The following is a 25,873-nucleotide window of genomic DNA, read 5'->3' on the forward strand; positions in this document are numbered from 1 at the left end:
TGGAAAATAAGTGTAAAAATTAAGGTGTATCCACATATTGTGCAAGAAAGAGGAAAATCAGAAGTTTTAATTGAAAAATTTACCCTGAAAAATTAATACTAAGCTCTGAGAAATATATATGCCTCGGAATCTGTAAAATCATCTCTGCCTACCTCCTATAGTCATTTGATTCGGACTCTTCCTAAAGGACCAAATCAAGTTGAAGGAAAGCCTTTTTGGATTTAATTTAACATTGTTGCCGTTGATATTGTAGAAGTATGGCTTCCCACTCACAGGATCCACGCTGGCTACAGAGGGAACTGAAGGGATTGTTTTGGGATAATACACTTGAAGTTCCAATAAATGACTTTGAGATGAACTCTCGGGAACTGCTTCTAAGCTAGTGACAGCATCTGCTTTTCATGATTGAATTACAGCAAAGAGCACAGAGAGGCAGGTGGTGAGTTTTGTGCAACTGAGGGTGTTCTAGTGTGGCTTAGACCAGTTCTGTTTCTATCTCAGGAGATGGAGCACTGAGAGGAACAGTATTACAGATGCTTCCTGGCATCACCCAGCAGCATCAATTACATTTCTCACTAAGTGCTAGGTTTTGTGAGGAGTTAAAAAAGCATTCATGGTCCTCAAGTAATGTTCTGTCTATGGAGGCAGGCAAGAAAAATAGAATGATGTACAGAAAATGCAAATCTGTATAGCTGCATGTTCGTTTATATCATTCTGAGAGCTAAATAATTGTTGCTGTTGGAAAGAGAATGAATAATGAGAGCCAAGTGGGGTCAGTCAATAACCCCCCAGAATAAATTGCTAATCAGAAGTGGAGCTAGCACAGGCTGATGAATAACAAGGTTACTTGATCTGAAGAAAGAACCTGCTTCCCCTCATGTCGGTAATTATATCAATATAGGAAAAGAGACAACTTGGCTTTCATTGGGTTACAGTCAGATGATGTTGTAAATCAATTACCCGTTCACAGGCATCCTCTCCCACAGTTGCCTGCCAGGGGTATAAGCAGCAGCTGACCCCAGTGTGAATTGCCCGGGCAGCTTAATGATTGCCTTTGTACCTAGTGTATGTCTGCGCCAAAGAGCTTGGCCTCAAATCCATGCAGAGGCGTGCTTTCAGAATTTACTGTGCACAGTGATTACCTGGGGATCTTGTTAAAATGCAGATTCTGGTTGAGTAGGTGTGCGGAGGGGCTTGGGATTCAGTTTCTAATAAGATCCCAGGTGATTCTGGTGCTGCCATCCATAGAACACATTCTGACTGGAAAAATACCAGGAAGGAGAGTCTGCAAGGGGAGAAACGAGTGCTATTGGAAAGGAGTGGGAACTGAAGTAAGAAGTGAGTGGAATCCATCCTTTTCTGTTTTGGATTTTTCTCTTCTCTTCCTTCAGGGCTGTCCACCTCTTCCTTTGCCTCCCCTTGACCTCCTTTATACACACTAGTCCAGGAGATCTGGATTCAGTTGCCATGGCCTGGAGCCTAGGCATTGGTCTTTGTGACTGCTCCCTGTGTGACTGTCCTCTGCAGATCAAGTGCAGATACGCTGGTTTATCATCTTCTGAAAACTACTTATGTTGATACTTGACTGTGTCTTAATTCAACACATAGAATTGTCATACACTGTTGAAATAAGAATAAATCATTTTTGGTGGTGAGAAACTATATCTACTATGTAACAGTTTATGATTGCCCATGAGAAGCAGAGTGGCCCTGGTTTTTACCTGGATGTCCAGGCATTGGCAAAGGCCTTGGAAGTGGACCCCTGCCCCAGTCCATTTGTACACGGCAGCCGGTTCTCCAGGTCCTCAACAGCCTGTGGGTATTCCTGGGAGCTTGTTCCAGGGGCAATATTCTAGGCCCCTGTCCCAGACTACTGAACCAGAATCTGCATTTTCATCAGGTCCTCACTTTCACTCTTGAGCACATCACCTTTAGAATGCTGTCCTCACTGCATGCCCTCACTCTGTGTGGGGATACCCTGAGCTCAGGACTCCAGCGTCCCTGTTCAGAACAGAGGCACCTGCTGTACCTTTACCCGCCCTTCCTCCTGGTGCTCCTGCTGCAAGTTGCAGTGTGTCAGACGCTGGGGTAGCGTGAGTCATCCTGTGAAACCACACACTTGTTGGGTGGAAATTTTTCTCTTATGAAGCCAAGTTCTGCTAAACTGAATGTGTCTTTGGGTTTGCACTCATTCATGAATCCCAGGGCTTGCGGCAGAGTGGGGCCACACTGAGAAGTCCCGCTCAGGTTGGTGTGCAGGGTCTGGCTGATTATGGTTTTGAAGCAGCATCTTGCATTCTTGTCCGAGGACTTCTGCTCAGAGATGCACATGTAATTAACAACACTTTGGGTCTCTGTTGATCCTTTCTGGAATATAATCCTGACAGCCCAGATTACATGAATGTCCCCACTGATGAATGGAAGTGTCTGTACTCAAAAGCGAACATGCCAAAGGCAGCTCAGACTATTTTTCCCCCTGCAGCTTCCTGTCATTTGTGGTGTTCTCTTCATAAACCACAGGGCTCAGCAATAACTAGCGGCTGTTTACAGAGCTCCGGTGGTAATTAAGTCAAATTGGATCTGCTCTCTTAGTATGGTGAGGGCATATACTGACATCCATTATGTACAAGCTGGTTGGGGGGAGAAAAGCAATTCTTGTCAGTTTTGATACATGTTCAAGCTGGGGAACATGTGAAGGAAGAAAACCTTCTGTGGGTGAAAACAGTGTATGGTGTGAGAAGCACAATTGCCTTTGGAACTCTGAGGCCCTGAGTTTCTGAAGAGAGGAGAGGAGAGGCCAGATCTCTGGTTGGCATGAGAGCAACACAGTGGAGTGGAAGGGGGCACGTTCCCTGGAAAGTGCCGGCTGGATTGGAACGAGACTTCGTGGGTAGTGTCAACACTGTCTGTGTGAATGTTCCAGAAATATCCCATTGAGAAAGGAAGTATTGCCCTACCTCCCCCGGTCATCTCTATCACTTCATTGTTATTGTTCTTTCATAAAATTGATCACATTGTGAAGTAACCCTATTTATTTTGTCACTTCCTTATTGTTTGTCTTCTCCAATAGAATTTTAGCTACATGAGAATAGGGACCTTCCTTGTCTTGCTCCTTGCTATACTTTTGGTGCTTGGTACCGTGACTATAAAATACCAGGAGCTGTATTAGTTTCTTGGGGCTACCCTCACAAATCACCACAAACTGAGCGACTTCCAATAGCCACATTTATTCTTTCCCAGATCAGAAGGCCAGAAGTCGAAAATCATGGTGTTGGGAGAGTTGGATTTTCGAGGAGGTTCTATGGCACCATCCTGTCCATGCCTCTCATCATTAGTGGTTGCTGGAGTACCTGATGTTAGCTCCTTGGCTTGTGGCTGTATCACTTTAGTCTCTCCTTCCGTTGTCACCAGACCTTATTCCCCATGTGTATATCTGTGTGTCCTCCCCTCATGTGGATTTAGGGTTCACGCTATTCCAGAATGACTTCATCTTAACTAATCACATTTGTGGAGACCCTATTTCTACATAAAGTTATAATCTGTGGCCCTGGGTGGATGTGGATTCTGGGGGAAGCACTATTCAAGCCACTACACATGTTCAACAAACACTGTTGAATAAATGAGTCATATGAGGTTTCCTTTGACCATCAGGTTTAAGGCCCTGAGTAAATGGTGGAGAAAAAGAAAGGGAAGGGACACCTTTGGTTCTAAATAATCTTGGGGCAGTTCACGCTGTCTGCTGAGTGCAAAAGCCCATTGTTCTCAGGAATACTGCAGTAGGAAGACACTGGAGAGGAGCATTGTGTTTTACTATGGGTGGATTTTTAAGCAAAGGCAACTGTGATGTTAGTAGGGCTCTGGAATTAGCTCCCATGTACAATGGGGCGGGAGGTTGGCGCTCTAATACCGGACATAGTGGTGGGCTTCCCAAAGAAGCTGAGTGTCCTGGGGGGCACCAGCAAGGAAGAATTTCAAAGAAAATGAGAGCACCTTTGCACTAAGTAATTATTTGAAAAAGCACCAAAATCATCATAGTGAGAAAAATGAGAATTGAGTTGGATTTCCTAATACTTAAGCTATGGCTTTAGATTGTTTTAATTTTGAATTTTTTATAAGTTGGGAGTACTATAGTGTTATCAGTACTCTCCAGTGATTTAATCTCAGCCTTATTGAAACCTTGTATTTTTGAACCCTCAATCAGAATAAAGTATGGAGCTGGAGAGATAGCTGCTCTTTCTAGGCTTTTCGTAGTTTCTGCTTAATGAAAGTTTTAAGTAAACTCCTTAAATTTGAAAACTGGTTTATGTAAGACAAAGCTCAAATCAAGTTAGGACAATAAAGATTCAAGAGGTTCTTCCCGGTGATACGGAAGTTTCCTTTCTTGAGGTCAGAGTTGTATTTCTGAGAGATGTTGCCCAGAAGGGCCAACCAGTGACCAAGGATACAGAGGAATCTGTGTCCTCGTGGAAGTGCTGAGCAGGCTTGTATTACTTGATGTCCAGTCTGAGTAAAGTACAATATCCTTCCCTTCTCCCACCCGAGTTTGGCAAGCCTAGGAAGAATCAAGGTGAAAGCAGGGCACAGTACCTAGGGAGTGGCCTGGTCTGTGCACGCTTGGGTGGGTGATGTCCAACAGCCAGATGAAGATTTTATGTCTGCATTGTTATTCCCTTGAATAGCCCTTAGCCTCTCCATCATTAGACACTATATTCTGGTCTCAGCCATTCTTGAGGGTGTTAATGTTCAAGGAAAAAGACAGACCAGACAACTAGTTGTGAGCCAGCAAGTGATGACCCACAGAAGGGACAAGTTGCTGAGAATAAGATAGCAGATAGAGGTGGCAGGTGACAGTCACGGCAGACACCTGTGGAAGTATCTCCATAAAGATTTAGAAATAGTTGAGGGAGGAAAATTCCCCCAAAGAGTGGGCTTCTTGAAGTTCTGCAGAATGGTTTCTCAGAGCAGGTGTTCAAAGCAGGAATGACTGATGGCAACTCAGGACATTGGGAACCTGGATTGCACACTAATTCATATTTCTCCAGAGTCGCTCGATTTTCCCTTTCAGTATATCCTGATTTATATCGTCTGCTGTTGTGTCCCCCTTCGTGCCCCCTCAACTTACCATTCTTCACTGACCATGGCTAATTTGCTTCTTCAGCTGTTCTGCATGTTGCTTATAAGGTGCCCCATCGACCAGCACTGCACCAGCTCCGCACAGCTGAGCGGTCGCCAGCTTCAGCAGCGCTGTGTGTGGGACTCATGGGCCTGGGGCTTTGCCAAGATCTGAAGGGCAGTCGGTGATGTTCACTAGCAAAAGTGCTGGCTGTGGTGAGGCACTGCAGGGACGAATAATTAGCATGCAATTTTTAAAAAGTGTTCCTTCATTCAGAGTAGCTGTATTTGTTTTTATGTAAATAATGGACAGTATCCTGTTGTGTGGAGTCTGGAAATGAATGTTTTAAAGCATGTGTCCTCTTAGAAAATAACTGGCAGTTTGCATGCATTTGCATTGTATGGTTATTATTCTTGTGAGTAAAGTGAAAACATGGTCTACTGTATTGAGTGACTTGGAGCCTTCCCTTAAGGTGAGGAGCTTTGCTCTGTTCCAGGGTGAGGGAGGCCCAGGGTTGCTTGAGCTACTTGCACGTGCAAAGGCTTCCATGGGCACCAGTTTGATCCTGAGGACCCCTTCTGCTTTGGAGTCAGTGACATCTTCTGCTCTGCAGTAGAAAATTGAGTTTGAACTTTTTATGGGTTCTGATAGCAGCTGGGGATTCCTTTCCGCTTCTGTTTTCCTGCCACCCACAGCCTCCCAAGAGGCAGGATAAAAGAGAAGGCCTTTGCTCTTCCTTTCTTCTCTGGCTTTGATTTCCTCCTCTTCCTTTGTGTTTCCGAAAACTTTAAAACAAGCAAACAAATAAAATACTATAGTTCATCCCCTTCCGAGCCTTGCTCTCCTCTGGTGTTTACCCCCCTTTTACTTGCTGACTTTCTTCTCAGTTCCTCGTTCTCTTTTCTCTCTTTTTATGAGGGTTTGGCTGCCTCAAAGTCAAAGAAAGACAAGTGGCTCAAAGTAGGTAAATATTTCTCTCTCAGATGACAGTATGTGTTGGTGGCTAATCAGGAGGGCTGGGCAAGTCGGCTCTGTGTGGAGATCTAGGGACCCAGGCTTCTTCAAGTTTGTTCTGTCACCCTGTGTTCCTGGTCAGTGTTAACATTCCACGTCTGATTTCCCTCCCAAAGGAAGGGACAAGGACGATGTGGAGATAAAGCACAAGCAGGTAGGTCCTGGGAATTGTCCTCAGTGTTTCCACTCACATCCTTGTGGCCATATCTAGCTACAAATCTAGTTGGGAGAGTGGGTGTCTAGGTAGTAGCCAAGTGTTCCAGTTAAAACTAAGAGGCTCTGTTATGAAAGGAAGAAATTTGAGAATGATATGGGGAGACAAATAACCAACCATTCCCACCACACCACTTAATGCTATAAAACTCTGTTTGAGCATGATTGAGCATCGGGTGAGACAGACTAGACTGCAAGGTGCTCATGGAGTAGAATAAGGAAAGTGATAAACTGTTTCAGTAAGTGCAGATATATCCAGTGCCCAAGGCACGCTCTATAAATATACCGACCCCAGAACTATCACTCAGAAGGTTCTATAGGTAGCTTAAGGAATTAAGTGTAATGGGCATTGATGCCAAACCAACAAAGGTGCCAACCCACCTCTTCCTTTCACTTGCTGTCAGATTTTGACAAGGGACTTAACTTCCCTGAACCCAGATTTCCACAAGTCTAAGTTGGAATAATAATGATACTTACTTTATTATAATGATTAGATGTAGTATAGGAGAATCGATTTTTATGATGTGTGGTACAAGGTGATCTCTCAAGAAACATTGATTGAGGCCATTTCCCACAGAAGTTGTTTTGAAAGCTATGCATGGTCTCCCTAAATCAGAAATCCCCAGGTGGAAATGGCAGTTGCTCAAGTGCCCATGGTGGAATGGGGTGGCAGTGAGGAGCTGCAGGAGCTCCTTGTTATGGAAGGCTCTTTTATGGGGGTTAGATTGAGTGTTTCCAGAAGGAAACTCTGAGGACAATTAGCCTGTTTAGGAGGTGGTCCCAGCAAACACTGGTAGGAAAGTGGGGAAGTGAAGGAAGGAAGGGAAGGAAGTCAGTAAGGACATTATTGACCAGGTTCCTGCTGTGTACAGCCAGGTGTCAGTCCTGGGGAATTCTGGGAAACAGTGTAGAAATGTCTCAGGTTGTTCCATTCATGGAGATAGCAATCTACCAACTTCTACCAGTTATTTATAGAGGTCTGCTCCAGGGGATATTAACTCCCTGGTGCTTCTACCTCCCTGACGCTTCTAGCTGAGTGGGCCAGAGAAAGCCACCAGGCAAAGATCCAGTTGCATTCAGCTGGAAGTATTAGATTGGTCAGTGCTGAGGGGGCATAGATAAGGCACCCCAGGGTAGCCTTGGCTATACTGGGTGGCCTAATACAGAACATAGACCTTCCACCCTATGGTCTATAGGTGACTATGAAGGTGGTAGAGAATGCCCAAACTCTTGCCTTTTATGGCTATGCTGCAGTTTTGTGCTTTTGAGAATAATGCAATCATTTGCATTGTTTAATAATAACCAGCACCCATTGGTAACCACCAGAAGTCAATGATCAGTATATTTTATTTTCCCCAAATGGAGGTTGATGTGGTAAGTAAACTCGTACCTCATGGATCAAGGTAATCTGGCAGTTTATCTGGTAATGTAAAGGCAAGATTCCTACTGTGCTTCTTCATGATTATGGTCAAAATGGATTGAGTGCTTTCATGGTACTAGAAACTGTGCTATAATCATTGCCTTATGATCTTATTTAATCTTCATGACTTCCTGTGGTCTATGCATTATTCCCATTTTGCAGAAAATGTTGAGGCTTAAAATTTGGGACAGAATATCAAATCAATGCTTCTTTGCTTTTACAAGGCAAGGGAGGCTTATCCCATGAATATACTTGGGAGTGTAGGTGGGTTTGTGCAATATTGCTTTGGACTTTTCAACAAAGATGTCACTACCGACATGGAGACCTCCATTCTGTCCTGCTCACCCTCTAACTTGGCCTCATCGCTCACTCTTTTCTTTTTTTCCTTCTCAAATCTCTTATGTCTGGCAGAAGAAAGATCTTTGCTGGAGGTTAATTTGTCAAAGTGCTGGCATATGCGGTGAAAAGAAGAGCAGAAAGAAACACGAGGTATTTCAGAAGGGATGTCTCAACCAAACAGTGCCAGTCTTAGTGTGTGGCAGTCAGAAGCAATCTCTATAATTTAGACAGGGAGTACTCTGTGTAGAAGGCCAGCCTTTCAATTTACTTGAAAAAATAATTCTCGAACTTCTAAAAGGTCTTCTTCCTGTTGAGTAAAATCAGAGAGTTCAGATCAGTAATAGCTTTCTGGTCAGTCTACCTTCACCCTGTCAGAGCTGGCCCACCTGGGATACAGCTCAGTAGCTGTGATGTGTTTTACATTCTTGGCCCTTTTGCTAGGCTGCCATTATGCGTGCCAGTGGGGAGAAAAAATTGCATTATGTGGGCATATTTCCAATCGGTTAGCCCAACATTTGACTCCTTTTACACAGACTGGTAAATAGCCCTCAGATGGTAATGAATTATAACTGTAACAAGGGAGGAGGGAAAAAAAAATGGGGCCAGTTATTTCAATGTATGAGATTCCATCCCTACAATCCCTGCAATCCCTTGGAGCAATCTGGTCATTCAGAGCAGTCTGCCATCAGCACACATAAATGAAAGGCCTGATTGAATTTGCACTGGGCAGCTCTGGTGAGTGAATATATTGGTAAAAATTCTTGGATGTTCTAGGGGATGCTTGTTAGCATCTGGTTACTCCCTGTGGTTTCTCTCCTATAATTGTACACAGCAGGCTGGCATGAGGAGTGTCACCTTTTTTAGAGGTGTGAAAAAGCATTAAGTTGTGCTATTATTTTGAAGTCATGACGAACACCGAAGTGAGCCACGTGGAGTATATATACATGGGAGAGTCCACACCATGAGCTTTCCACAACCTCTTCTTTTTTTTTCTGTTTCCCAAAGCATACTTGCAATTGCTTTTTTAATAGGCTTTCGAGAGTAAAATCTGTATGGCAGTTTATGTATGGGTATAGATACATTTAAAAATATTTTCATGGTGGTATGGGTCAGAATAAAGCACCAACTTTTTTTTTCAGAATTACATTCATTCGTTAATTAAGCATTAATTGACTCTTTGCTGGACCCTGTGCTGAATGCAAGTACATAAAGACAAAGAAGACCTAGAGAGACTCATAACATTACTTATAAAATAAATTAATATTGCCATATTGCATGACTTCTCGGATGTAAATAATGGAGAGACAGTTATAGATTCATAAGCTTATCCAGATACAAATGACATCCCCTTCAAAAGCTCTATTCATACATAAGATCGTTTACAGTCACATAGAGAATATGTTTTTATTGTAAATATTAATATTTAGACTCCAAATTCCTCTGCTACAGTACTGCAGCATAAGATTTTATTAGATTTTTCTTGTATCCAGGGAAATTTCTGGAGTCCCAGTGTATAAATGCTGCTAGCTGGACACACTTACCTGCATTGCCTTTACTCTTTCCTTTTCACATACTTTGCAGTGATGGAGGTGTCTCTCTTCCTGTCCAGGCTTATCTCCTGTACCTTTTCTCTGAGTCCCATCCATTCTGACCCCTCTGAGATGCCCTATACCCCTTCCTTCTTCTGTAGAGCTCCCTTCCTGCTGAAGTGAGTTCCATCAAGATGTCAAGGTATTCTCAACTCTCCATAATAAGAAGTCCCCTTCTTGACCCCCAGCTCCCTCCTGTAACTGCCATACCTCTTCCCTTCTCTTTATAACCAGTCTTCCAGATTGAGTTATCTACACAGATTTTCTCCTCCTCGTCCCCCACTTTAAGACAACTACTTCCAAATGCAGCCCCATCACTCCACTGAAAAGACTTCCACCAACCCTCTCATGATCTCCTTGTTACCAAGCTAATGAATAGTTTTCGTTTTCATTTTACTTTTTATCTGCTTGGTCAATACTGTCAACCACTCTCACCCTTTTCCACAGACTTAAACTTGTGTACAAATATAAGAGCACTCAAGGCAAACTCTTCCGCCAGTACTGGAGGTCCACTAGTGGTGAGTTAGTCACCTCCTCCTGTCTGTGAGTCTCCAGTTTCACTTTCTTAAGGACCTGTTTTGGATAGTCTCTTGCAGAAATATTCGATTCAGTTTCAGTATGAGAAAAAACCAAACAAGTAGATTGTACCTCATGTACTATTTTTTAACCTGCTCTTTTCATGTGATTTATTTTGAACCCTTCCACCTATCAGCAGGTAGAGATCCCATTTTTTGATGAGAGCAGTATCTTGTTGTAAAGTTCCTCCTACTGAAAGTTCCTACTCTCCAGACCATAGCAGCTCCATATCCTTCTTCTGAAGGCATCTCTGTGCCCTCCTCTGCAAGGACCTTTCCTGGCCCCGTTTGGAGGCTTGGAGTCTCTGCCCCTCCTTCTCTGTGGTAGGAGTCCTCTCCTCCCATGCCCTGCCACATGCCGTTGATACACTCCTCTCCTCTCTCTGTCTACCTCTCTTTCCATACTTACCTGCTAACTGCGGACTTCTGCTTGAACATACTGTCTGATGGAGAAATAAGAACGTTGGGAACTCAGCTTTCTATTCTTCTTCATTGTCTTCCCTCAACTTGCTTTTCTCTCTAGTTTCCTATCCTAGCATATGTGATTCCTACCCCACAGATTGTTCATGCCAGACACCTGGATTCATCTTTCCTTCCTTTCTCTTTCTTCTAACTTTCACATGTAATCATCAATTCTTAGATTTCATATCCTAAATATTTTTTGAACACAGTCACTTAATTATATCCCGGTTGTTACCCCTCAATGCAAGCCATCATAATTTCTCATCTGAATTATTGCAGTAAGCCTCCTAATAAATAACTCCTCCCCACTGTAATCTATTCTCCCCATTGAAGAGGGTTATTTCTAAGACACAAGACATAACAAAGTCAAAATTTCTTCATGTGGCTAATAAGAGACTTCAAAGCTGAAACCTTGTCTCGTCTCCTGTATCACTGAATTTCACACAAGTCAGTTTGAACTTCTTTTGGAGACCTGCACGAAACAGGTTATTTCTCATCTCAGGACCTTTGCTTATACTGTTCCCTTCTTCCAGAGCCCTTTTTCCCTGTTCACATTCCCTTTGCTGCACCGTGATTAACTCTTATTCACTTTCTGGTTTCAACTTAGATATCATTTCCTTTAGCAAGATTTTCTTTGTTCTCTCCCAAATCTGGTTCTCTATCCCTATCATCTGTCTGCATATAACCTCCTTCCCACACCCCCCACCCCACTCATTTCAGTTCTAATAACAATGTCTGTTTCCTTATTTTCAGCTACCTCTGTGCTATAGACCTTCTGACAACAGCAATCATCAAACAGCTCTGTCAATCTTTCCTACTACCTAGCCAGAGTAGATTCTCATTAAACATCTTTAGAACAAGCTTTGCACAGTGGCAGTATCACAGCCAATGAGGTTTATCCGAGGCACGATTATTGCTAATAGAATAATTCATGAAATGATGTCTTAGCTTCAGTGGAATTGACAATTCTTTCCTAATTTTCTTTGATTGAGATAGAGATATACTTATGCCATGTCCTCCTATTCTTCCAACCCCTGTTTATCTCCAAATTCCACATCTTTTTTTCTTCAGAGAACTTAAATAGAAACTGGACTCCTAGGTCCTTCCTTAATAGCATTAGGAAATGCTAAATAACCTTTTCCAGTGTTTGTCCTAGTTTATATGCATATTTATTCTCTGGTGATGTCCTCCCAGGGCACAGAGGGTCTAAGGCCATTTTGGTGTTGAAAACATCTGCATATATGACTTATCACAGTCATGGGGCTGCAGTATCATTTTGATTCCCATAGGATCCCTTCACCATAGCTAATAGATGACCTAGCAAAAAACTGAATCCTAGAATTCTCAAGAGATGATTACATGCCAAAAGAGAAATTGGGCTGGTAAGAAGAACACAAGATGCCAAGGAAAATTAAAACTGCCCATCAGGTGACTACAGGGGTAAAAACTAATTACTGGCAGGGAAAAAATGTGTGCAGTCAGAAGAGTGATGTGTCTCTTGAAGAAGACCGTCAGGTCCTATGTATCCTGGGTTTAATCACTAGGGCAAGGCTGGGGCCAGATCAGGGCAGCTTATAGAAATTCACGATTCTTTGACTTACTGATGGAGCGATATGATGGATCCTCAGAATATTTGGATTGCACAATTTCTTAAGATTTCTGATTGGATTTGGGGAATGGCAGGAGTGGGGGAGAAGGGTAAAAGGTTTCTAGCTTGGATAACTAGATAAATGGTGGGGCCCCCCAAATTGTGGAAAACAACAACAACAAGGAGAAGTAGGTTTGAAATTGGAAGATGAATAATGTGATTTTTGATGTTTTTAGTTCCATAGGGGATACTCAGGTGGAGATACAAGGTTGTAAGCTTGTGAGAAATACTGTGCCAGAGATAAGAGATCTTAGAATTCTTCAGCATATAAATGGTAACTGAAGTCAGAGCAACAGGAAAAATTGGATCTTAATTTTCTTTGGTAATTCAGTCAAAGGTTGTCTGTTCAACTCTGCTACCTCTTTGCTCACATTTTCAAACCAGATCTTTCCCATCCTTGGGTCCAGCACGATCTCCTGCAACCCCAGCACAGATGGGATACCCAGGTGCCTCTTTGTTGTGTGTGTGTCTAGAAAGGGAATCTGAGAGTGAACATGAGTAGCATAAGAAAAGCAGAGGAGCCTTCACATTTTAGAGGTAAGTGGAGGCAGAGGAGGGCACTGGGGAAACAGTAGGACCTTTCAGTAAAGCAGAACGGACTCCAGAAGAAGCTATGATGTGGGAGAACTTCAGGAAAGAGTGTTCAAGAAACAACTCTGAATTTCCCTCAGACTTGTTGAAGTATGGATTGCCTCACATATGCTATCGCAGAAAACAGTGACCACAATTGCTCTATTGCTCGTTGTTTGCTAGGTTATTTATTCATTTTTAATGAAGTCTCTAGAAGGAGCCAGTGTAAAGTAAGATGGAAGTTTTCCCTTGAGGAAGCCCAACATGTGGGGGAATTAACTACTTGGAGAAATTGCATTTAACGTGATTCATATACCAAGTCTTATCTGGGGAGGGGAGCCTCAGTCGCCTCTTCCTCTGACCCGCATGCCTGGGGAGGCTATTCCATTGTTTTCTAACTTGAGCAAGACTGTTGCCTTAAGTCTGCCTCTGTATTTGAGAACTCTTTCCTTGTATCACTGAGCCTCGTATAGACCACAAAGATGGGTACATGTTACTTTAAGATGATTTTTTTTTAAAAAAATTTGTTTTTAAGGTATAATATGTCTCGCTTTTAGAGTTTTAAGTGGAATTTTTTTTTTTTAAGTTCTGTTTTAGGTTCACAGCAAAATTGAGAGGAAGGTACAGAGATTTCTTATACATCCCCTGCCTCACACCTATGCAGCCATTATCAACATCTCCCACCAGTGTGGTGCAAGTGTTAGAACTAATGAACACTGATACCTCATTATCACCCAAAGTCCGTAGTTTACTTAGAGTTCATGCTTGGTATTGAGCATTCATATGGGTTTGGACAAATGTACAATGCCTTTTGAGCTGTGTGTTTGAATTAGGTTATAAAAATAAGTACTAAATTTTCCATTTAGAAAAACTTAAATAATGTGGGAAATAGATATTCTTAATCCATCTCTTAAGGAAGAACTTCAGAGTCAAGGTGAAGGTCATGATGGAATAGAAAGCCAATGATACCTGCTTTGTGCCTTACTTTGTAATTTTCTTTTAAAAAGTCATTTTACATTTTTTCATAGATGTTTTGATAAGGTTGTGTCCCTAATAGTCTCTACAAATCAACAACTGAGTCAGAATACTCTGCTTGGGCAAAAGTGCTCCCAACTATATATGTTCTCTCGCCTTATACTGTTAACCACTGTTCTTTCAGTTGTGAAGTGGTCATTTCAACTACTTGGGACCATGTTTGTTTCTAGGGCAGTGGAAAAGGAGTTTTGAGTATCCAGCATTGTGTTGGGTGCCTCCCGCTCACACATTATTGTGTAAGTATTATTATCCTCATTTTCCCCGGGAAGGAACGAATGATCAGAGAAAAGAGCCTGTCCAAGGCCACATCATGCAGGTTGCAAGCATTTACGACTCATAAAGTCCCCAGTGCAAGAAGATTTCTTAAGAAAAAGATGGGGCATACACTTGATTTGGGGAGCACAGTGCCTTTAAGTGTAATTTTTGTTTCATTGCCAATAATGACAATATTTTTCCAGCAAGATACTGATGTTTTGTCTTTTTTCTCAACTTGCTCAAATGAGTCAGAGACTTTTAAAAGCTTAAAACGGTAATTGATTAAACTGTCCTTGTAAAAGCACTGTGGGCTTAAGAAGGTTTGACTGTTCCAACATATTTCAAAGATGGAGAATTATATTTTTAAGATAATTACATGTTCCTTTTGATAAAGCAAAAACATTCACAAACACAGGTGTAGCTTCAGATGGGTCTGCTGAGCTGGCTACTGGCTGTGGTTAGCTTGTGGTAACAAGTCTTGTACTCCCTAGGAAGAAGCAAGTGCTGTAGGATCTTAGAGGATGAAAGAAGTGCAGACTGGCTTAGTGGGTCCCACTTCATATGTAACTGAATGCTGCCTCTATTTAGAAAGCTGTGAGTAAAGACTGTTACTCACTGATGATTAAGAAAGGACATAAGTGATCCTGGGAAACATAAACTGAAGTTGGATACCTACTTGAGTATGTTATTTCAGCCTTCTGAAGGCTTCCATAATTTGTATTGCACTAATAATGTTCATTAATTATTCTTTCTTTGTTTCCTTTGCTGGTTTCTTCCCACCGTCCAGACTCTACCCTTTCTAGAGTAAGGACCCACTTCTTCCATCTGCTTTCATTATCTTATACCAACTCAGCAAGTACCATCTGGAAGCTAAGTCCTCAGCCCAGCTCCTCCCTCAAAGTCCAGGGTCAGTTCTAATGTCTTCCTTGACATTTCCTCTTGATGTCTCATAGACTTCCAAACTATCATGTCCAAAATGGACTGATCTCCTAATCTCCAACTTGCTGCCTTTCATCATCAGCCCATTCTTTCTGTATCTCAGTGAAAATCTGTTTTTCTGGTGGCTCATGCTGAGGAACTTTGAGTCATTCTTGACTCTTCTCTTTCTCTCATTCTCTACCTGTAAACAATCAACAACAAAGCCTACTGCCGTATCTTCAAAATATATCTGGAAGCCAACTGCTTCTTAACATATATATTTCTGTCTTCCTGGTCCAAGCTTCTGCCTTCTCTTACCTCCCTGGTGCCTACTATCTGCTCTCGACATAGCAATCACAGTGGTCCCTTAAAATGGGATTTAAAAGATACGTTCTTCTGCTTAGAACCCTCTGGTTATTTCCTTGTCACTTGGAACACAAGTCAAACTCTTCGAAGTGTTCTGCAGCCCTAACCACCACTGCCCCATTGCCTTTTGTCTGTGCCCCTCTGGTTTACTTTACTCCAGCCACACTACCCTCCCTGCAGGTCATTTAACATGCCACATACATCTGTCACTGGAAGGGCTTGGTAAAGTACATTTCTGGGCCCTGCCTTCGGAGTTTGTGATTTATTAGGGCTGGGCTCTGACTGGGTTAATTTGCATATCTAAGAGATTCCAGGCATTGTGGTTGCTGGTGTTGTAGGATCATACCTTGAAAACCACTGGTGGTATGCCAATAAAGCAGATATCTGGCTGGCTGGATGGAAGGCCTGCCTGATTTACAGTGTCTGCTGATTTCTGGAAGATGAATACACTCAGTGTGGCCATTGTTAAACTCCCAATATCACATCAACTGGTTCACAAAATTCCTGCAGTTAAACACTTGGATCTCATTAGCACACAACCAGAATGGAACCATTAGTCTAGAATAACTCTCCAAGCCCTGCTTGAGGGAGAAGTTGGGGAAGAGAGTGATCGTTTTTTCTGCACTTACTATATGCTAGTCATATGGTAAGCTGTTTTAGTCCTTGACATAAGATTTTCACTAGTCCTTATAACAAATCTTTGTGATTATGTCTTTTTGTTTGTTTGTTTTTGTGGTTATATCGTATTATTTCCCTTTATTTAGATGAGAAATGAAATGACTTCTCTGAGTCACACAACTGAGATTTGAATCCAGGACTGCCTGAACCCAAAGTCTCCCCCTCTAGAAAAACAAAAACAAAAAATTTACCTTGGGTCTCTTTGGGTGGCATTTTATCACTGGGGCTAGGAGATGAAAGATGTGGCAGCTAAAGGTAATCCGCAGCATAGGTATATGTAGTTTGACCTTAGGGGTGACTAAAGTCTTTCAGTTGAATCTCTGGAAGGGAACCCCAGTGAGTAAGCTTATACATGAAGTAAACTAACTATGTGGCAGCTACAACCCTCATTGCTGATCACAGCCCATGGGCCAAGTACAGCTAGAGAACATGTTCTTTCCCTTAGTTACTGCCTGATAATCCAGGAACTAGTAAGTGCAGATTAAAGGAGACTGCAAAGCTCATATATTGAGAATTCTGATGCCAGGTGCTAAAATAACCTTCCTTTGAGGGCAAGTAAATTCTCTCAATTGATGGGACAGAAGTTGCTCCAGGCAAAGGCCCCACTTGTTCCCCTGCTTAATTGCCTCAATACCCTTATTCTGGATTGAGTTTCAATCATTTTACTTTCTAAGCTTGGAAACCCCTGGGACAGGTTTCTACTGGCATGCTTTGCAAGCAACGGGGGCGATTATCCAGGGATCAAAATTGCTTTCCTCAGGTCTTTTCTAGCCAAGCTCAGTCTCTGTTCCTCCAAATTGCCTGGAATGCTGCCCTCTCCCTCACCATCCTGTGCCGGTAGAGACCTGGTGTCAGGCTGGGCAGTCTAGCTATCTGGCCCCAGTGAAAATATTCGAAGTCCAAGCCTACATATTACAGATCTTATGCTAACCCCAGTGTCCAAGGCATTGCAGAGCAGAGTCCAGTGTGATGAAAATCAAGCTGCATGTTCCTCACACTTTTTATTAGGTTACTGAATGAGGAGCTTCTGGGCTCCAGCTGCCCCTGAGACATTTCAGTGGGGCAGGATAGTAACCCTGAAGAATATCAGAGAGGTTCTCATCTCTCTTTTATAGATGTGCAAGCAAAAGACATTCCATTTCTTTTATCATTACTCATTTATTCATTGATTCATTCAAATGCCTTTAGACAAAATACAGTGGAGAAGTAGAGGGTAACATCAGTCTGGCTATCACAGACCAGAGCACACTTCATGGAAAACTTTAGGAAGGATTTTTGGAGATGTACTTATGGGAATATCATAGATGGAAGAAAGGAGGAGACACAAGACAGTTATGAGCCCAAATGTCCTAATGTCAGAATGCTTTTTTACCTAGTGTAAAGGACAAGAATCAAGTTAAAGCCATCAAAAAGTAGAGTTTTCATAACTTGTTCTGCTCCATCTCAGGGCTTTCTTGTCACCCTCAGGGTGGATTAAGAGATCTGCTGCTATTTCCCTTTCTCCTAGCAGGGCCTCCTACACCTCAGGAGGAAAGAACAGAAAGTGACATACTGCTTTCTGTCCAATAAAAATCTACTCAGAAAGAGTGAAGGCTATTTTTTGTTGGAGTTCCTATCACTACTTCTCATTTGTCAGGGTTCTTTGAAGGGACCTAACAGCAAACAGAGTAGCAATATGTCAGCTTTACTATGTGAAAACCTTAGTTTGGGTGATGGTTGTATGATTCTAGGCAAGATGACTAGCTGATGTCTAGCCTAGACTAAGCAAGCTCACCTGACCAGGCACCAGCATGGAGGAACAGAGGTGAGTTAGCTCCTAGCGTGAAAGAAGCAAGATGCTGGGAGAAGAAGGCTTGGTTTATTTTTTTCATTACCACTTCACTTTCCTGAGGTGGAGTAAGAGAAGGGGAGATAGACCAGGATTTCTGTCCCACTGGGCCCCCTCCACATAGGATATTAGGAGTGAGGGAGAAGCAAATACTCCTAATATTATACACTAGTCCGAGAAAGAAAAAGTAGTAGGTGGGTGTGGTTGTAGGGAAGGCCTTCCACAGAGACCAGGTGAACTTCTACAAAGCGGGACCATTATAAAACATTTTCAGCAGGGCATTTCTTTCTTTTCTCCCTTCCCCGCCCCCCATGAGATGTTGAGATGGGAAAAACTTAACTCACAGAAACTTGAGTTGCTGGCAGGGTGACCCTGAGTGGGTTCCATTGACTGTTGTTTCTGGCAATCATGAATAAGAGGAGATAAAAGAGAAAAGGCCTGACTCAGTGAGAGACAGGACTCTGAGACCTCTGAGGCTTTGGGATAAAGAGGATTTAACTTGATTCCATCTCTCCAGGACCTTATTAAGTGGAGAAAGGACAATGGGGATTTTGTGACAGAAGAAGAATAAGGCTGAGTTTGTACTCTCTTATGCATTCAAAAGAGAAGGAAAGAAGGACCAAATATGGAATTGGACTTCATTTCCAAGCGTGAACCTTCATCACTTTCATCAGTAGCCATCTGGCATGCAGCGTTCTATGGCATTTCTCTAAAATGACTGGCAACCTCCAACAGTTTCCTTGGCAGTGCCTCTGAGAAGCCTCAGTTCTTAGCAATGTGCTAGAAATAGTCAAAGCTCAATACAGGCAGGTAATGACACTTACATAATCAGCACCTTATTTAATCCCAATACAGAGAAGCCCTCATCCCTGTTTGATGCCTCCAGATGCATATTCAGACTTCTTCTTTTGCCTGTGTCTCAGGAGTCTTCTGGAAAGAGATGCCAGCTAAAGGGAAAAATGACACAAACACAAACAAAAATCCTCTCCTCCTTTGGGTTCCACGTCACTGTATTCACATACCTTTGTAGCATGTATTCTATAGTACTCTAATTACCTATTTATATAGCTGTCTCTTCCAGTAGATTTTAGCACGTAGAGGGGAGAGAATACACTCATTTTGTCTGTTTATCCTCATCCCAGAGCACAGATGCTCAATGATTTAGGTGGACAAATGTTTTGGTTTTACACTTTGTACCCTTTGTACATTTGGTTCACAACAGTTAAACTAATCACCCTTTCTCAGAATATAAATAAAACTCTTCACTTTTTGAAGAATGGGTTCTTCTGAAAAGGATTTTTTTTCCCTTCTAACAAGTATAGACTATTCACAAGTTGCCATGCAAGGAACCAAGCCAACACCCAAAGCAAGTCTGACCAGTAACACCAGGACACTTTCCACAAGCACAAATGTGTTCTGGAGCTCTAGGCAACATTTGGAACGGGCAATTTTATCTGACTTAATCCAAGAATTGATTCAGGCTTTCAGGAGACCAAACGGAGTCTCTTAGCATTTTGGAAGAGAAAAGAATGTACATATGAACAAAATCACACAGAAATTTGAGAGGTCCATAAATGTTTATGATGATTATGTAATAAGAAGCTTACCGTATGCCAGAGGGAATGGGAAACACATAGAATGAAGAATGAAGGTTTGGACAGAGCGAAATCTTGGAGGAAAGGAGCCCGCAGCATTGGCAAGCTTCTGTAACATTATATGAAAAAAAAAAAAAAAAAGAATCTGATTGAGCAAATAACTTTCACTGATTTGACTTGTATATTAAAATAGAGCTCTAAATACTTACTTTAAATTACACCTGGTTTCTAAACCTGCTGTTCTGTGTGTATGTGTGTGGGTGCCCATGCTTGCCATTTATTCGTTAATATCCAGTGATGTCAAATGCTTGACTGAACAAAACAAGTGGGTCTCGAAATTCCAGGTGATGGCTAAAGTATGCAGCAGAATTTAGGGAGAAGTGAAGAACTTAGACTTTATCTTAGAGAGTGTCATCATGGTTTTGGCTTGTTATAGAATTTTTTTGTATAATTTCTCCAACCAAATGCTCTGGTATGGAGTAATTTCTTCAGTAGTCAGGGCTTCCTGAAACTATGTAGGCTCTGATCATATTTGTTTGTATTGGCATTTGGATATCCTCCTCCAGACTCCACCTTACAGAAATTCCATTATTAAGATGTGCATGTAGGGGCGTCTGGGTGGCTCAGTGGGTTAAAGTCTCTGCCTTTAACCCTTCGGCTCAGGTCATGATCCCAGAGTTCTGGGATCGAGCCCCGTATCTGGCTCTCCTCTCAGTGGAGAGCCTGCTTCCTCCTCTCTCTGCCTGCCTCTCTGTCTACTTGTGACCTCTGTCTGTCAAATAAATAAATAAATAAATCTTAAGGGAAAAAAAAAGATGTATGTGTAAATACCAAGAAAATTGGAATATTTGCATAAAACATGCATTTCTCTCTTTATTGCCTCGAAAATAATAAGGATGTTTGGTTCATTAAACTAGCCAGATAACACCTTTGGAAAACAGTGTTTGTCTAGCTTGGAAAATATTGAGCCTCCTTTAAATTAAAGCAAATTTAATGAAATTTCAGAAGTAAATTTATTTTAAAAAATAAACTTTCTCTCCTTTTTTATTAAAAAAAAAAGCAAAAGAAAATTCCTCAGTATTCCCTTGGAAGTCCTTGGAACCCAAGTTGATGGACATTGACTTAAGAAATTAAAGTTTTAGTGTATGAAAGTATCTTTTAAAAGGGAATATCAAAGACCCATGCTTCTTCTGACAATCAGTTAAGGAAACATACAGCGATCATTTGGTAGATTTTTACAGTCAGAAGGAAGCTGAGAACAAAGTGTGTACCTATAAATGAATTCTGTTGAGCTCTACCCTCCAAAAGTGAATATTTTGAATCTTGATTAAATAAATGGCAGGAAAGAACTAATGGTTCCTTACCTTAAAGACTTTAAGATTAAAGAGAAGTAACTAAGCTTTTGAATTATATACAGATAGTTATTTTAAGCCTCGCTTTAAAAGTACTTTACAGTGTGCTGGAAGAGTGTGCTCTTAAAGCATGAACTTCCATAATGCACATTATTAAATTGCAAACCAAATATAATGTCAATTCATTAATAGACATACCTTGAATGGTGTGAACCCATTGTTTGGAATATGTGTGGCATTTATAACTAGGATCCGCAGATAAATCAAAGCTCTGCAGAAAAAGTTGAAGTACTTTGTTTTAATTGCTGGTTTTCATTTTTCTGTTTCTCATTTTTGTTTGTGATGGAATTGTCAGCAACATTGTTGAGAGCTGAGATGACAGATATGATGGGGAGTCCTCTGAGTGTGAGGAAGGAAGTTCTGACAAAATATTTACCTTTGTTCAACTTATTTGTAGCTTACAATAGCAAAATATACACAAAATGCTTTATTAGAAATATAAAAATATTTTCTAATATAAATATGAACTTCTCTTCCTTTTAACATATTTTTTTTTCTCCTTTAAAACACGTATCATTTTACGGGGCACCTGAGTGGCTCAGCGGGTTAAAGCCTCTGCCTTTGGCTCAGGTCATGATCCCAGGGCCCTGGGATCGAGCCCCGCATTGGGCTCTCTGCTCAACAGGGAGCCTTCTTCCTCCTGCTTCTCTGCCTGCTTGTGATCTCTGTCAAATAAATAAAATCTAAAATATAAAAAAATAAAGTATCATTTTAAACATTTTATGATAGCCTGATATTTTAAAATTTTGAACTATCATATTACTCATGAACAGGTTGATTTTAACATTGTTCTATTTTTAAAAATAGGAACTTTCTATTCCCTTGTAACTGCTGAATGAATGGAAAAAGTGTTAATAATTCAGTTGAATAGTAACTGTATTTGAATCCTAGCTATTCAGACTATGGTATCATTATAACAGGATGCCATCCACATTGTGATGGCAGACTCTTAATTTAAAATACCCCATACCTATAGGGAAAAGTCTATATTCAAGGCTTTATACATTCTGAGCATCATCTCTGAATTCTTCTTTATGTTCCTGTCTTCAGCTCTAGCAGTCTTCTTCTGGATGCTGAAAAACAGGCATTTTGATTTTACCATACTGGTTTTCATGCTGTTAAGTATATTTAGAATCCTCTTATTTCAGTGTGGCAAGTTTTTGCTTATTTGGGCCAATTTAAATGTCAAGTTCTCCAAATCAATTATCCTTGTGTTTCTTTCTTCATGCCATGTGGACTATGGCACAATTAATGGGCTTCTTTTGCTTGATAGTAGTAGAATGAGAATGTAGATTTTAGAGTCAGAAATCTATAGTAGTAGATTGAAGGCTCACTTTTAGAAACTGGCTCTGAGATCTTAGGCAAGTTACTGAACCACTCTTTGGCTCAGTGTTCTCAAGGAAAAGTGGGATTAATTATCCTTCAGGAAGTTTGTGAGGCCTAGAAGAAAAGCATATACAGCCTGATCACTATCATATAGTAGACAGTAAATGGTTAGGATGATTTTTGCTCTATGTATGTTTTTTTCTCATTATACTGACACACTTGAGGGCAGAGACTGTCTTACCCATGTCAGTATACCCAGCATGTCAAAACATGGAGCAGTGTTGTAGCTTAACACAAGTTAAGCAATGATTAAATGAATGAATGGCAGAGAAAGTAAAACCAGTTCCTGAATCCTTGCTTACAACCTATACATTTCATTATTTGCCAGCAAAGGGATTTTCTTGATCAATTTGCTAAATACAACATCATCTACTTTTAGCTAAAAAATAAAATAATGAAGTGATGAGAAAGCCTCATACCCATTTTTAAAGCTTACTATACTCTTTTTCTTTGTAATTATCTTATCCAATTAATTAGAGCCTGGTGCTAAAGAATTTGAAGGCTTTGATTCCTAAATGAAGAAGTTAACTGACGGTATTCTTAGTCACAGTGAGTTATTTAGAAATGTTAGCCACTATTCTCCAGGTAATTTGGGGTACGGACAGGGGAGAGTATGATCAGCCCAACAACACTTAAAAATTGTGTATCATTATTTTGCCTATTACAGGTGGGAATTTTACTTTAGAAGTTATATCCTAAAGATGGCGCTAAGGCTGGAAAACTGATGAATCAGATAATTAGGGAAATAGAGATGGAGAGGTATATGACCCATGACTCCCAGAACTTAACCCCCTCTACTGGATATCCTGACTGTGAGGGTTAATTTTATATATCAACTTGACTGGACTTCAGTGCCCAGATAGTTGGTCGAACATGATTCTGGATGTTTCTGTGAGGGTGTTTTTGAATAAGATTTACATTTAAATTGGTAGACTTGGGAGTAAACCTTATTGTACTCTTTAATGTGGGTGAGCCTTATCCAATCAGTTGAAGACTTAAATAGAAGACAAGATGACTTTCCCTGACCTAGAGAGAATTCTCCAACAGACTACCTTCAAACTTTATATGCTACATTGGCTCTTCCCAGTTCTATAGGAGGCTGTCTCTGGACTCAGACTGCAGTTGCTTCTTGAGTCCCAGCTGCCAGACTCTCCCATCTGATTGTGGATTTGCCATACCTCCATAATTTCATGAGCCAATTCCTTGAAATAAATATCTCTATATATGTACATTCTACCAGTTCTTTTTCTTTGGAGAACCCTGACTCATACACTGACATATAAAACCTCTAGCTTTACAAATTGATGATTATTATGTTACTCTCATCTTGTGGCATCATTAAACAATCTCACCCCAACTTTGACCCAAAGATTTTTAAAGTGTTTCTCAAAGGGTTGTAACCTATTAGATTGTATACCTGTACAGTGGATGGCTTGCGCCAGGCTTACTGGGGGAGCTTGCTAAAATTCACATTTCCAGGCTTTACCTCAAACATTTTAAATCAGATCTGGGGTTTGGTGATCTCTATCTTTGACCAGTTCTTCTCCTGATTCTTGTGCACATAAAGCTTTGAGAACCACTGGTTTCTCTGATAGGTGTTTTTTACTTACCTAGACAGTGAAATTATTGGAGAAGAGCTTCTTATAACTAAGACCATAACTGGTGACCAAAAAAGGATTCAGCAGTAGGAATAACAAATATTTAGATGATAATTTCTGTATGGATTATATATTTTCTCTTAAATATGGGTTATGGGTAAGCTATATATTTCTTTTAAATATGGAATCTGGTTGTTGTTATTGAATCTTTTAAAAAAACCAGGTTTAAAAAAATTTCTTAACAGTATAATTGACATGTAATATCATATTAGCTTCAGGTGTACAACATGATTCCATATTTGTATCTATGGCAAAATGATCACCCCAGTAAGTCTAGTTTACATCCATCCCATGTATGGATGTATGGTCACAATTTCGTTCTTGTGGTGAGAATTTTTCAGTTATACTCTTAGGAACTTTCAAATATGGAGTACCATGGTTAGTGACTATAATCACCAAGCTGTACATTATATCCCCATGACATATTTTTATGTGGTAACTGGAAGTTGGTACTATTATTCTTTTATTTAAGGGGATGTGGGGAAGATACCAAAGAAATGTACAAAGATGTAAAAGAGGTGGAAGGGTGACCCTGCAGCCCATGGAGGTGAAGCAGGTGACTGGACAGAACAGCAGGCAAACAGGGCCTGCAACTTGGGGCCCAGTTTTTAGAAATGCTCCTTAGGGAACTGATGGAGCATATACAGTATCCAGCTTCTGGCCATTGCCAATCCTTAATTTTCTAAAGGAAGGTGGCGGGTGGGAGGAAAGGAGGGATGGACCTTGACTTGTGTAGATGCCAATTGTGTAATGTGTAACATATGGGATATGCTTTTCATCAGTGCTGTGCCAGAAACAATCTGACCCACCTGGTTGAGAAACGAGTGGGTTTGTGAAACAATTAGCATATGGAATAGATTATGAAGAAAGTCATCTTAGCATCTGGTTTACTGAAACCCCACATTTCCTATAACTCTAGGATATAAGGAGAACAATTCCCATAACAGATTAAGGCCAATAACATTTGAAGAATGACTTGTTTTGACCCAGGGTGACCCTTGTATTTATTAACATGGTATTGATTTCCTGTTTGCTTTTTTCTGAGTCAACATGGAAAGTGATCTTTAACCCTTAAAAAAGTTATGGGGACTAAATAGTCAGACAAGTGGGCGTTGATGAAAGAATCTGATTCTTTATATTCGTTTGACTTCTCTGTATGCTATTCATACGGGTTGATGAATTTTTCAGAGAAAGGCCCACTGGTTAAGTTCGGATGCTGACAAGTAGTTAAGCTCAGAAGCCCGATTCTCTCTCCCTTTTATAACCAGAAAGTTTTGGAAATAAAACTATGTAAAATCTTTGGAAGTTTAGACTACCTAAGATGTTTTTAAATCGAAGGGGTTGGACTGACGTGTTTTACTCTTCAGAGAAATATAGTCAAATTATTTAGCTATTTTAGGCAGAAGGATCTGTTAGTTTAGAGGCCTATAAATTTTACATTTAATTTTAGTACCCTTGGGAAGAGAATTACCTATGAAAAAAGAATCCAGTGTCTTATAATTGCTATTGAACAAACAAAAAAACACCACCTCTCCCAAACAAAAACAAAAGCTAGTTGTAAAATCTGAAAGCATTTTAAAATTTTATCTGGTTCATGGGACAGGGTAAAAAATAAAATGCAAATAATACATCCACAAAGTTGTTCTAGTGCAGAAGTTGACAAACTGGCCTGCAGGCCAAATCCAACCTGCCACGTGTATCAATATGGTGTGTGAGCTAAGATTTTTGTGTTCTCAGAGTGTTGTAAAAAATATGATAAAGACAAATGTGCAACAGAAGCCATGTGTGGTTGCAAAGCC

General features: G+C 40.9%; 1 long non-coding RNA gene and 1 pseudogene across 1 annotated transcript in view; both read left to right on the top strand.

Annotated features, from left to right (window-relative positions):
* Positions 1–1,262: 1,262 nt before the first annotated feature.
* LOC132027934 (uncharacterized) overlaps positions 1,263–25,873 on the top strand; it is a 286,130-nt gene continuing 261,519 nt past the window's right edge. Inside the window, exon 1 of the long non-coding RNA XR_009407258.1 lies at positions 1,263–1,338. This is a non-coding gene — a long non-coding RNA (uncharacterized LOC132027934). The remainder of the gene's footprint in view (positions 1,339–25,873) is intronic.
* Positions 11,585–11,713, top strand: LOC132028918 (U4 spliceosomal RNA; annotated as a pseudogene).

This window comes from Mustela nigripes, chromosome 12 (genome assembly GCF_022355385.1).
Source record: "Mustela nigripes isolate SB6536 chromosome 12, MUSNIG.SB6536, whole genome shotgun sequence".
Taxonomy (NCBI): domain Eukaryota; kingdom Metazoa; phylum Chordata; class Mammalia; order Carnivora; family Mustelidae; genus Mustela; species Mustela nigripes.